The sequence below is a fragment of the Coturnix japonica genome, chromosome Z (assembly GCF_001577835.2).
Source record: "Coturnix japonica isolate 7356 chromosome Z, Coturnix japonica 2.1, whole genome shotgun sequence".
Lineage (NCBI taxonomy): Eukaryota > Metazoa > Chordata > Aves > Galliformes > Phasianidae > Coturnix > Coturnix japonica.
Window position 1 is genome coordinate 5,281,182 of NC_029547.1, and position 11,726 is coordinate 5,292,907.

At 42.6% G+C, this 11,726-nt stretch overlaps 1 long non-coding RNA gene across 1 annotated transcript in view; it reads right to left on the minus strand.

The window, feature by feature from the left end:
- Nucleotides 1–10,776: 10,776 nt before the first annotated feature.
- The window catches only part of LOC116652490, an 8,866-nt gene continuing 7,916 nt past the window's right edge, over nucleotides 10,777–11,726 (minus strand). Inside the window, exon 3 of the long non-coding RNA XR_004305576.1 lies at nucleotides 10,777–11,402. This is a non-coding gene — a long non-coding RNA (uncharacterized LOC116652490). The remainder of the gene's footprint in view (nucleotides 11,403–11,726) is intronic.

Sequence of the window (11,726 nt, forward strand, 5' to 3'; positions counted from 1 at the left end):
ATCATTTTTTGTTTGTTTGTTTGTTTGTTTTTAAAATGTCTTAGTTTACCTGGACATTAGTAAAGTGAGCAAGCAACTATGAGAGTGTTTATTTCTTTAATGGTGAACAATAAATTTCCACTCTTCCTTCATATTGCTGATCTAAACAAGACAAATTATTTCTAAAATAAGTTGTCCTTTTCCTGTGTCATTCCTGAGCCTTCTCAAATAATATGTCCAATTCAACATTTATCTGTCATGGGGAAAAGTGAGGCAAAATATGTAGGTAGCTTTCCAAAGTCCTGCGTGAGTTGCATTAATACCTTCTTAATTTTGTTTTGCTTTTTGAGTTATAGATGTGTAAATTCGGTTTATCTTCCCTCTCCCCTCCCCATCCCACTGGGAATTCCAGCCTAATGGTTCTTCATTCTTCCCAAGAAAAAATACAGTTTTAGCACATCTTTGATGAAATCCAACAGAAAACCACTGAGACCTCAGTGAGAAATGTAATTTTATTGGGAGGCGGTCAATTTTTAAGACAGGACAGAAGGATATTAAGGAGTTATAATAAGAGGCTTTGGGGATATTCAGAATATAAAATGAGGGCTAGAGAGAGAGTTCTGACTGAAAAGGCAATGCTTTCAGAATTGATGGAGGCAGAAGTTCTTGAGGTCATGTAAAGCATCATGTCTATCACCACCATAGTTATCCCTTCTTTCTTCAGTTTGATTATTTACAGACCCATTGAATTGAGGTCAATATAAATTATTAATGATACCAAAGGACGTGAAAAATGAAACACATAAGTTTTCTATTTTGTTGTTAGGAACTAAAACAGAAACTTTCAATATGTTAAAGTAGGAAGAAAGATAAATCTTTAAAAACTTTAAAGTTCATTTGTGCCTTAGATAAGTTTGAAATCTTGACAGGCCTTTTCTACTCTGGATCATCCAGGAATGAAATATCTTAATACCAAGTTAAACTCTACACATGTTGGATTTTTGCAGGGGATGTCTGCTATTTGCAGGATCTGATTGAATTTCCAGCAGAAACCTAGCAGGCCATTTCAATTGTCAGCCCAAAAGAGTTAAAGAGCATTCATCAACTTCTTGTTCATATTTTCTGATCTCTCAACAATGCATTTTTTATTAATATTGCTCGTATTTATCTGGATGTATTTTGATTTAGCATCTTATTTTATTTCATTTTATCTATACATATATTTCTATTTGGTTGGTTGGTTTGCATACACAGGCAGGCGAAATAGCAAGACACTGTTTATAACTATCCCCACTCTGTCCTCACAAGTGGCACTGTGAATGGAAATCTCAGCATAGCCAGTGCTTACACTGACGTCAACAATAATAGCATTAATACCAAATCATGACAGACTCATTGGAAATTTACCCCTGAAACATAACATAAGAGCTGAGTGCCATTGTTTCATAAAAAATAAAGAAACCTATAATTTTATTGAAAGCAGAAAGGCACAAAATTGATATTGTTTAGAAACTACTCGAAATAATAGCCATCATACAACCAGGCTTGTCAACCTTTATGTCAGTGCAAGAAAGCTGCAAGAAAAAAATCTATAAGTGCTCATACAATTATAACATTGGAGTTGAGAGGTTACACAGGGTCTCAGGAAGAATCTTAAAGCTGCTGTGTTTGTGAAGCATTTGCCTGACTTTGTTTAAATTCAGAGCTGAGGTGGAGAGGTAGTAAAAACAGTTGTTAAATGATGTAGAGAAAGCAAATAAAGATGAATCTTAATTATACTCATTTTGACTAGGTATCATTTCTATATTTAGTGAATCTAAATAAGAAATATTTGATATGCACCAGAATAACTGATCAAACCTAAGAAATAAAGATCTTAAAACATATTTTGATAATAAGAAATCAGTGGGGAAAAAAACAAAACAAAAAAACAAAACAAAAACAAAAATCACTTGGGCTTTTCTAAATATTGTTATCTTACCTGAGAAAAGTTAAATGCGCATTATGTCACTGATATTAAATGCTCTTGCACACAGAATCACATGTCCTTGGGTAGACATTTCATGCATATATGCACATGTATGTGCAGCTGTTGTCACATATCATGGACAACCACCCAGAAACCCTGCAGAATACTATTTTACTTGTAGAAGAAAACAAAACTTGTGGACAATTTTTAATCAAACTAACTTTTGAGCTTCACAACTCTGTGCTTGCTAAGTCATACAGTGAAAAGATTTTATATTTTATTGATGAATTCTCATTCCATTCATTGTTTCTGTTTTCCTTTGGATTAAAAAATAAAAAATAATAAAAAAAAAAAAATCTGAAAAAAAAAAAGTTGGATATTTCTAGGTCCTAGCACAAACCTTGTTGAAATGTGAGAAACACTGGAATACCATTTAATCTTCACATGCATTTATTTTGTCATTATTTTGTCATTTTATGTATTTTAATTGGAACTTTATAATCCAAGAGAGGTGGGTGGATCCCTTGACCTGCTGACTATGCTCTTTTTAATTTGCTCCTTCTTGGCCACAAGGGCACACAATTCTGGATCATGGCCAGTCTGTTGTCCTCCAAGAGCTCTGGGTCCTTCTTCACAGAGCCGGTCTCAAGCAGTTCATCCCCTAGTCTGCATTAATGCATGCAGTTGTTCCTCCCCAAGTGCAAGAATCATCAGGTGTCATATTTTTAATGGAAATATTATGTTACAGTCTCTTTTAAACATCCTTTCCTTTAAAAGTACTTAGATTTTTTATTTTGTTTTGTTTTGTTTTCTTGGTCATTCTTTTCAGTCCTCACTTCTACAGTTTGAGGCCTGGCTTCCAGAAACCTTCTACTAACATCCAATTTCCATGCATTTTTTTTTTGCTTCACCATATAATGGATGCCTCTTCATTACCCACTAGTGCATACCAGTGCCTTGGTAAAATTTACATATCCAGAAATACATGCCAGGAAATCAGCATAAAACTGAATGATGGCTGCCATGGAACTGTTGCATTGACGTAAATCAACAGCAGCACCAACAGTAATTATGACATGTCATTCTCATCCCTTGTTATTAGATCCGTGTCATCATATCAGTTAAAACCACCCCCGGGCTACTGTGGCTCCATGAATAGCTGTTAATTCTATTTTGTAATGATACTGGGACAAATTTAATCACTTCAAAGGCTAAGGATGACAAAACTTTATTTAACCTAAAGGCACAGGAATCTGCATGTCTCAACCTCTAACACTTGCAAGAAGCCACACTGATATTTCTCTTTCCCCAGCTTTGAGGCATCCATCTGCCTACACGTGTTGTTGTTGCATGTAAACAAGAATTAGCACCCAAGGGTCCCACTCTCCTCTTGCCCTCTCATCAGCAATGGTCAGTGTTTGATTCCTGAGGGCAACAGATTCTGACATGCAGCTTGAAGAACCAATTGTGCAGTATTATACTTCAGGGAAAAAGGGGTGAGAATACCTTTCATCTTTCTTAAACAATTTGAGCCCTGAAGCAGGGGGGTTGAGGTCCCCTGTTGTTTAATGCTTGCTAGTGTCATTCATTCATAGCTACTGGATTTTTCACGATACTTCACCCTGTAAGGCTGCACTTTGGCTTCATAGGATATACACCCTATTTTGGAAGAGCCAAGTGTTACTTTAAGCACTTATGCTTTATAGCAGATGACCCAGGCTCTCACTCACATATTGATTCAAATACATCTTATTCCAATCACAAGAAGACATTTCTTATGCAACTTAAACCAAGAGAGTTTTACTTTTTCAGTCTTTTTCTTTCCATCTTTTAGTTTCTTGTATGACATGGTTCAACTTGTGTGTTAGACTTTGGAACATTAACCATTCCAATACATAAGATTTGATCGGCATGTGTAATTGTTTATCTGGGTACATTTTATTCAGGTTTTCTAAGTAAAGGTTTTCTTGATAAAATAACATACTGTCATTACATTTAATTCCATGTGTGCATATTTATCTGTTTATCTGTGTGTCAGCATTCCCTGTTCAGCAGCTCGAGAACCTGTTACTCAGTTGTGTTCACAACTGTTAGAGAAGACTTTTATTAAACTGTAATTTATTTCTTGAAAACAATGGCTGGCAACAAAAAATTAAAAAAAAAGATAAAATAAATTATTAATCCATATTATTATCTGATGGGCAAGATTATGAAATGTGTTCTTAAGAATGACAACAGAGACCATATGGGAAGAAGGACCAAGTTCTGACCCAGCAACAGAAAATATGGCAGTGAATGATCCTTTTTTGTAGAATATCTGGCCATGGATATTTTCAAGTCTAGACATGAAACAGCCATAGTATACATGGATTCCTTACTTATGCTGCCTCCTTGGTATTATTTGATGCATGATTCAAGGCCAGGTCTTTGCACTCTTCCTTCAAAGATCAAGAAACAGGCATGTGTTGATACTTTCATAGTTCTATAAAAGGAGAAGAACAAGTTATCTGAGCTGTCATCCTTCCTTAGCTTGATTGGGATCAGACCCATTATAGCAATTCTTGGTTTTTATATAGCACTTTTCACTCTTAGATTTCACAGCACTTTTCAAGGAAGTAAAAGAGGCTTTGACAAAACCACATTCCCATCAGGAATGCACAGTTCAGTCAGAAATGAAACACTTTACAAAATTGGGTCAGCTTCAATATAATATTATTCTGAAGAAAAATAGAATAAAAGCTCTCACAGTTCAAAATACTACATTTTGACACCATTGAAATAAGCTATTTCTTTCTTTTTTGTCTCTTTTTTTCTGAAATTACTTTCCATTTTGTGTTTTAATATTGCATAACACACCATACAATACTATTCCAGACCATACTACATCATAATATAAATGATAAAAGTCAATTGTAATGTTTCAAATGTCTCATAACAATCCAAGCCAGATTTTTTTCGTGATGAGAAATTAACAATTTCAGTTCTTCTTTCAAGTCATATGCAGCTGAAATTGGCAATTCTGTCAGTTTTCGTTAAGTTGTAATTACATCTTCTGTATAACCAGAGCAAAATATACTTACACTTATTTCTGTTCTGCAAATGAGAAACCTGAGTCATGGGAGAAGAAAAGAACTGAAGCTCGGTAGACAGAGCTGGGACAGCAACACTATATCTGAATAGGACAAAAAATCCAAACCTTTTCCAGATTTCCAATACTTCTTTCTTGCAACCCATAGTAAGAAAAATAATTGTTTTAAAAAATATTTTGTTTTGTTTTTTTCCTGCATTATTTTGTTTGTTTGTTTGTTTCCCTAAATGGATCAAATCTAGAATCTCTAGTAGTCCAAAATTTAGAAAAGTGATCTAATATGTCGTAGTGTTCTGCTGTCTCATGGAAGCCAGGGTCAAAGACATGAGGAAGGAACTTTCTTCCCTATTTCAGCATTCCCATCAGTATCCCCTGTTGTTGTTTCAGGTTAGCAGTGATGATATAAGAAAACATTTCCTAAAGACTATGAAATAGGACTTCAGAGTCTTGGGGCAACCTTTAAAGGGTTCTGGAGCACAAGCTGTGTTCTCCTCTAACCCTCCAGTTGTAGGGAATAATGAGGCACTAAATATGATAGGCCAATGGATTACCTGGCTCCAAGCTGGTGTGCCCGGCCGGGGTTTGGGTTTTTTGACCTCTGCTCTGTTTGCATGAGACCAGGCCAGCTGGCAACTGATAGGAGTAGCTTCTCCCACTGGTGGAAAGGGGTCTTAAGACAGGAGTTGGGAAGGTTCATTCATAGAGCTTTAAACTAGGTACAAAGTGAGGTGGGGGTGTAACACAGGTCGCTAGTACAGAACCTGTATGTAGCGTCCCAGTGCTTGTAGGAGACAGATGTGCTAGTAAAATCCTACAGTCTCGGTCTTGGTGAAGGAGGAGGATGACTCACCCTTTGTATAAAGGACACCAGGGTTGGTGTGAGTTGGTGGCTACGGAAACACCGGAGTATGGTCACGAGGGTATTAGGGCTATTGTCACTCAAAAGGAGGCCCACCTCCTTTTTACCTTTTAGGTAAAGGTACCTGACCTTTACACTAAAGCACGCAGCATGGGTAGTAAGTAGGAGGAGCTGTGGAAAGCTATGATATAGTTGCCATCATGGAAACATGGAATGACTCACACAGCTAGAATGTTGTGACGGATGGCTACTGACTTTTCAAAAGAGACAGACAAGACAGGAAAGGCAAAGGTGTAGCCCTCTATGTTAAGAAAGAATGTGAATGTATAAGAATTAATGATGGTGATGTTGGGCTGGAGAGCTTGTGGGTCAGAATAAAAGCAAAGGCTAATAGGACTGATATTATTGTGGGAGTCTGCTACAGGCCACCCAACCAGGATGAAGAGGTGGACAAGACACTTTATAGACAGTAGGGTGAGGTCTCAAGGTCACTTCCCTTGTTCTTGTGGGGGACTACAACTTCCCAGACATCTGCTGGATTTATAACACAGCAGATAGGGAACAATCAGAAGTTCGTAAAGTGTGTGGGCGATAACTTCCTGACACAGCTGGTGAGGGAGCCAATGAAGGAAAGCAAAATCCTGGAACTGCTGGTTGTCAACAGAGAAGATCTTGTGGGGGATATAAAGGTTGGAAGCCATCTGGGGCACAGTGATCACGAGATGCCATATTTCTCAATTCTTGTTGAACCACCACAGAAGAGAGTCACCAGAACTGCCACACTGGACTTCCAGAAGGCAGACTTTAGTCTCTTTAGGACCATGGTTGAGAGGGTCCCTTGGGAGGTAGTTTTGGAGAGTGTGGGAGCCCAGGAAGGCTGGAAATACTTTAAGAAAGTTATTTTAAAGGTGCAGGAGCTGACCATCCCCAAGTCACCCCTTGGGAGTGTGGGAAGGAGCTTAGCAGGCCTGGTTCTTTTCTCAATGGATTCTGATCCCCCAGTGTCACTACACCAGGGAGTGCACGATCTAAAGGACTTCTGGGTTGTAATAAACTGGTATCTCGGTAGCTTCTATTATTTCAGAATGGGTGTTGTAGTGCAAGCAATCTGGGGGGCATGATTTATCGTCTCCGTAGCTAACGCTGTGTGGGACATTTTGACCTGCTTTGGCTTGCCAGTGCTTTCCTCTGTCTCCATTTGTCTGGAGCCTCGTTGAAGTATATGCCTACTGTGGAAATATTTTCTTCTTTCCTAGCTTTTGTGGTATAAAGAAGCGCAGAAAGGTGCTGGAACAGCTTGTTCTAGATGGCATCTCAAGGCAACTGGAGAAGAGGAAGAATCTTCAGGAATAGTCAGCATGGATTGACCAAGGGCAAATTGTACTTGACCAACCTGTTAGCCTTCTATGATGGCATCACCAGCTGGGCAGATGGTGGGAGAGCAGTGGATGTCGTCTACCTTGACTTGAGCAATGCTTTTGATACAGTCTCCCACGACATCCTGGTAATGAAGCTGAGAAAGTGTGGGATAGATGAGTGGCCGGTGAGGTGGGCTGAGAGCAGGCTGACTGGCCGAGCTCAGAGGGTGGTGACTGGCGGTGCAAAGTGTGGTTGGAGAGCTGTGAGCGGAGTTGCTCACTGGGGGTCGGTGATGGGTCTGGTCTTGTTCAATGCCTTTGTCAGCGACCTTGATGAGGGGGTAGTGTCCACCCTCAGTAAGTATGCCAATGAGTCAAAGCTGGGAGTAGTGGCTGGCACACCAGAAGGCTGTGCTGCCATTCAGCAAGGCATGGACAGGTTGGAGAGTTGGGCCATCAACAAAGCAGATGAGGTTTAGCAAGAGCAAGTGTTAAGGTCTTCCAGCTGGGAAGGAATAACTGCAAGTATCAGTGGAGGCTGGGTTGTGAGCTGCTGGAGAGGAGCTCTGCAGAGTAGGGCCTGGGTGTCCCAGTGGGTGACAGGTTGGCCATGAGGCAGCAGTGTGCCATGGCAGCCAAGAAGGCCAGTGGGATCCTGGGGTGCATTTAAAGGAGCGTGGCCAGCAGGAAAATGATCTCTAGTGGTCCCTTCCAGCTCCAGTTCTGTGATTCTATATTTAATCATTGCTTCTTGCAGCAGTACAGTGTTTCAGAAGAGAGAAAAACATGGCAGGCATAAACTGGATTTCTGTGATTAGTAAAGTTGTGCTGAGAACTGGGCAGACTGTTGCACCTGCGAATGTGTGCAAAGCCTGCCAACAGAGAGAAATAACTTTTCCCTGCAGGCTGAGCTTGTCTGACATAGGTCATTGGGGCATCAAGCTGTATAAACAAGGCAGTTTTAAAAGCAAGCTTGCCAGTTCTTATTTAACCAGTGATTTTTTCAGGAAGGAAAGCTTTGAGATGCTGTTTGCTAATGGAAGATGGAGAGAGGAAAAGCAAGAGAAAGGCATGGTGTGCATAGCCACCACATCCCATCTGCAGCGTTCTCCCCCTCTGCAAACGAGGAGCAGCTCATCAAGCTTGGCCTGGGCCATGGAAAGGGAGCATGCAAACATCTGGGCCAACCCAAACGAGTTAGTTCTGCAGGTTGGTTGTTTTCTGCTGTTTGTCTCACATCCTGTTGCTCAGCGGTAGATTTGTTCATGTTCAGTGCCAACAGGAAACTCTCACAGCATTTTTGTTTCTGCTGTCCCAGCACTTTGATCCCTTGCTGCTGGGATGGGGTGCTTGAAGAATGATACATGTGTTGATGTCCAGCCTGGCTTTGAGGATGAGTCTGCATCCCTGGCGGGACTGAGGGTGGGAGCAGGCCAGGTTGAATCCGGTGCACTTTGCTCTCGTTCTTAGTGCTTGTTCTTGCGCAGGAGGGCAGGTGGTGAACCTCATGAGCCAGTGCCTGCAGGTGGGGTTTGCGGAGAAAGAGGTCCTGCAGGTCTTGTGTGACACCCATGGAACCGTAGCGAGGCTGCATGTGTGTAAAACACCAGGAATCAACAGAGGTGTGAAGGTGAGCTGTGGGCTGCAGTACCACAGGAAGGGATGTGTGTGCTCTGGGTTTGGATGCTTCTGTGTGTTTTAAGTGACTGAGATACCACTGCTCAGTCTGTTTGAGTGTATAGAAGAAGTGTAACATCCATTCTGATGGAGTATTGTGAACGGAGCCCTGTGGGTTTGAGACCTGCCTTTAAGCTTGTGGGCATCATCCAGGAGTTGGGGATGGGGCAAGGGAAGTTGGGGTGAGGGATGAAGCGTAGGAACAGAAACTTCTTTGGTCCATATTAACTCCTCCCTTTTTTGATTAGGAATCAATGTGGGTTTTTTGTGTAAAGAACAGACTCATTGTGCAGCCTGTGAATGAATTCATTCTCACCTGCTGATTGGTGCTGTTCTCTACAGGGAGCTGCAATGGAAATGGACACTTGTGGTCCACTGTCCAGCCCCCTCCCTCATGCTCCGATCATCCGAATTAGCAAGACCTGGCTGATGGTTGGTGAGTTGCGCCAAGGTTAGAGAGTTGGATTTTCTGGGCTTTGAGACACGTCTTCCAGTTGCACGTTGTGTTATTTCTGATGTGTTGACCTCTTGAGCTCCAGCCCCAAATGAGGATTCAAGTACTACCACCGCAGGAATGGTTTAGATTGGAATTGGAATGCAGAAGACTTGAGCCAGCAGGAACAGGGAATCGATCATTCCCCCGTACTCGGAACTGGTGAGCCCTCACCTTGAGTTCTTTGCTCTGTTCTGGGCCCCTCACTGCAAGAAGGACAATGAAATCCTGAGATGTGTCCAGAGAAGACCATTGAAGCTGTGAGGTGTCTAGAGCACTAGTCTTATGGGGAGCTTCTTATGGAACTGGGATTATTTAGTCTGGCTAAGAGGAGGCTCAGGGAAGACCTTATCATTCTCTACGATTACCTGAAGAGAGGTTATGTGGGGGTGGGGGTTTTCCTGCTCTTCTCCCATGTAACTAGTGACAGGACTGGAGGGAACGGCCTCAGGTTGTACCAAGGGAGATTCAGCTTGGATGCTAAGAAAACCATCTCGAAATGGGTGCTCAGACGCTGGACGCATTTGGATGGCTGAGCACTTTGATGGGTGAGCATCACACTGTGGGAAAACACGCAGTGGTTATCTCTGTGAACAGCCACATCTGTGGGGACTGGTGGCTTTTTCATGTTACCCTGTCTTTCATGTCTCATGTCCAGTTCCACATGTTGTTTGAAGCACCATCTTAGAGGCAGCCTTGATTTCTGCAGCCCCGAGCTTTGTGCCATGAGAGCTCTCCTGCTTCTCCCTGTAATGGGAGACTGAATGAAGGCCCTGCAGAAGTCTGGGTAGGTGATACCACTTGCAGTTCCTTTCCCCACCCGTGCTGGGAAAAGCAGGGAATGGGACTGGGGGACATCCCGGCGGTGGGATCCTGCCTCAGCAGAACTGAATGGCTGTTCTGATCCATGTATTTTAACCTGAGTGAATCTGACACTAATGAGAGAGGGGAGGGACCTGTGGGAAGAAAATGTATGTGCCGCAGTTTGTGGTGCAAGGTGTTCTAGGAGCTGCTGGTAACAGTGCCCAGAAAGCTTCCTTTTTGATGGGGAGAGGATTAACTAGGTTATTTTAATGAATCTATTTTCTTTCTGTTCATCTTTCATACTACCTCTCAAAAAACTGTCTGTGGATTCTCAAGTAGTATTTCTTGCTAAAGAGAATACGCGTGCAGCCTGCACTTTCGTCTGCACAAAAGATCTTCTCATTATCTCTGTCTGTGTTTCTTTTAGACCCTGAGGTGGAGCAGAGTGGAACACAGACTTGGGGGAATCTTCAGTCAGGAGCAGGGACACGTAATGCTCATCTGAGGTGTCTGGCTGACAGCAAGAGCAGAGAGGTAAGTTTCATAGGGTCGCGTGCCCATTTTATTTTATTTTTCATTCATGATGCATAGAGGCGTTCCCCAGACAAAGTGAGCATTTCTCAACTGGACTTTCTAGAAATGAGCTAGGCAGTGAAAATGGGTTTGAAGCATTCCTAAGAGCCCCGCAAGAGAATGCTGAGAGTTAATCTGGCACCCTCCTTTGGAAACGTCCGTTGTCTGTCAGCTCTTCAGCTGTGCCCTAACACCTCCCATTGCGCTGCCACACCAGGATAGAATTCCAAGCCCACACTGAGTCCTGGAATGTTGTGGTGCCGTGTTGGAATCAGATGTGACCACGTGGTCTTGGCTCCCCGCCTTGTGGGGGGTCATGGTGGACCAGGCTGTTGGCCGTTGGTGATGTCATAAGCGGCTGGAATGAGGGGAGGAGCGGTGCGTTCTGTGTTCCTTTGTGGGTGAGCTAGTGGTCGGAGTGGTTGGTTGTCTTGTTGTTCTTGTGCCTTGATTGAGTACCTTTGTCTTCACACCATCTTGTGCAGCATCTTGTAGGTAAGCTGAGCTGGCGTGGGATGGATGGGTGGGCAGTGAGGTGTTGAGAACTGCTGGCTGTCGGAGCTCACAGCACCGTATTGCTTACTCTTGACCATCAGACGTAACTCCCCCGGCATACACATTCCAAAGGGGGTATCCGTAAAGGCAGTACCCGTCCCATGCTTCCTCCGTCGTCGTCTTTGCTCAATCGTGGAAGCATCGTAAAGTTGCTGGGCGGACAGGCATCACATAGCCTGAGACTTAGCATGTCTTACAGCAAGTGGATGGGAGGGTTGTGCTGTGTGCATTATTGCATGGCTGTCTTAGCCCTGGTCTTTTCTCTCCCCACTCTCCGCCCGCTGCCTTGGAGCAGCTTTGGCTCTCAGAACATCTGAGCAAAGTGACAAGGAACTGCTGCAGATACCTTGTGGTGATCTCTCTGCCAGGTA